This window comes from Montipora capricornis, chromosome 1 (assembly GCF_036669925.1).
Source record: "Montipora capricornis isolate CH-2021 chromosome 1, ASM3666992v2, whole genome shotgun sequence".
NCBI classification, from domain to species: Eukaryota; Metazoa; Cnidaria; class Anthozoa; order Scleractinia; family Acroporidae; genus Montipora; species Montipora capricornis.
In genome coordinates, this window is record NC_090883.1 from 52566135 (window position 1) to 52568537 (window position 2403).

At 38.0% G+C, this 2403-nt stretch overlaps 1 protein-coding gene across 1 annotated transcript in view; it reads right to left on the bottom strand.

The window, feature by feature from the left end:
* Positions 1-1986, bottom strand: part of LOC138054170 (uncharacterized) — a 14945-nt gene extending 12959 nt beyond the window's left edge. Inside the window, exon 1 of the mRNA XM_068900670.1 lies at positions 1853-1986. The gene's annotated coding sequence lies outside the window, so the exon portion shown is untranslated. The remainder of the gene's footprint in view (positions 1-1852) is intronic.
* Between the last annotated feature and the right edge of the window lie 417 nt (positions 1987-2403).

Here is a 2403-nt window from a genome sequence, read left to right on the forward strand (position 1 = left end):
TAATGCGATACAGATCTGGACACCAAACACTTGTAATTGATACCCCAATACATCCTTAAACGAAAATTTCATAAGCTATAATCAAGAATATTACAAGAATATTTTCAGGCTAAAATCGGCAGAAAAATAGGAATATTCAGCCTGGGCCGGAAAAACAATATTTTCTGTTCAAAAAGAAAGAGTGTATCTGACTAACCTGTTGAATATTTTTGTCCTTCACAGTATATGGGCACTACATTCCGTGCGGGTTATTAAGGCGCGATTATGTTGCTTTTATGGGAGGCGATAAGGGTTAAGTTTTGGTCCTTTCCTTCAAAGTAGTTGAGGAAGGGGGAAGGGTTCCGCAACACACGGGTTCTTTTGCATTATCCCTTTTAGCGGTTTTAAAAGCAAGTTTAGTTAAAGGGGCTAGGTCACGCTCTTTTAGGTATATTCAGCACTGATCGAATGGTCATAGAATTAACTAAAATATCAAAATAGCTGTTCAAAACTATAGAAGAACTCTAACAAAACACAGGGAAGCCAAGAAGGGACATGGATGGACAAACCTGGAGAGGATTGAAATGGATTGAATTTGGGTAAATTTGAAAAACGTCGGCCCACCTTTTTTCAAATTTATATCAGTCTATATCAAAATGTCATTTACAAAGCTTGAAAATCATTCTCAGTTGTTATGTTGCCGTAATTTTGCAAATGAAAGACTCTTGCTCTGCCCATTAATTTGACGTTTAGAGCTCATAATTAACAAAATTAAACAAAATTAACTAAAATAGCGTGACCTAGCCCCTTTAAGAACTCTCAAAATAACTAGTTCCCAGTTTATAGCTTGATACCTGTACCAGCATCTCAGAGGAAATGGGTTCGAATCCCTCAATTTTGCAAGCATCATATATTGTCCCTTCAAATCGCTTGAAGAGTTTTCGGATTCTTGACCTACCCTCCTGCCGCAGACACTGACACACTTGAGAGATTTGTTTCTAGAAAAATGAGATTTCTCAGAAGCCAGGTATTGACGCGTGAAAATCTTGAGAAAGTCGGAAGGAAGAGTTATTTTGGACCATTCGGGATCGTTCAACGGTCGGCAACGTGCGGGTTGCCTTCTGAAATCAGCAGAATTAGTGAAGACAAAAAGTGCTTAAAGTTAAAATTACGAAAATCCACGGTTCGAATCACAGTAACGAAGTAATTTTGAGTTTTAAAATGTTGCCATAAAAAGCCCAAATCTAGTTCCGGTTTTTTTCCGAATGCGTAATATAAAAAATTGAACTTCGCTTTCGTTATCAAGCTGATGTAAAAGCGGGAAGACAAGTATGCTCTCTCTTTTCTGTCATCTTGAAGTGGATCAGTTTTTGATACAAATTATTTGTGAATCACTAAAAGAGAAAATTCTTGCTCCAATCAGCTCCAATGCTAACGAATGCAATGAGAGCGGAGATTTTCAACTGCTTCTGCGCCTCGATAACCAATTTACATTACTTCTGAATTATACAACGCCAAACCGATTTTACTGATCTGGCCGACTGTCTTTCGTTTATAGCCTCTACTGAGCTTTCACTTTCGTGATCTCTCAGTTCCGAACTGACAGATTCAACCACTGGGAACCGAAATTATCATGTGTTCGAAATTAATTTATACAGTTCATTTATGAACGAGCAAAACGAAAATATTTAATTTGTTTTTGCAAATTACAGAAGCCCTTCAGACGAGAACTAGAAATCAGAATATGTCTCTAAATTCCGTGCAGCATGTGGACTAAAGCTATAGCTTATCTATTTGATTTTAACATTGTTATAACTGCTATTGGAAACACCATGTGAAGACGAATGATACAAGATTAAAATTCAGTACTTACAAGCAATTGCTCCTTTCTTCAAACTTGAGCGTTGTTGAAAAAATCCTGATTCTCTAAGGAGAGACGCTTCTGTTTTCGTAATCAGAGCTCTATATGAAACCTACTAGGCCTGATATAGTTTTGTTGAAAGCAACTCAACGTGAAGGGAAAATCCCGGGCAACTCCTATGGATCGATTATCACTTTCTATTTCCATTCTGGTCAGTGTATCGACTTCCGGTACGTAATCCAGGGAATTTCAGCTTCACTTCACAGTGACTACAGGGGTGTAAAATTTCCATATGAAACTTACTTTTCACTAAAAACAACTTAACGTAGCTATGGTATAGTAGGCAAAGATAGGATTGGCTATTTAGCGACCCACATTAAGCACGGCCTGAAGTGAACGTTTCGGATACCAGAACAGTGACGTGGTCCGACCCATATCTACATTTTCAAACTAATCACCTCAACAAGTGAAAAAATGCTGAACAATATGACTGTGGTAGTGTGAAGACAGGTGAAATAGGAAAACAGCTTACTTCCGGTTGTCTCAAGCCACTGTTTCTCCCT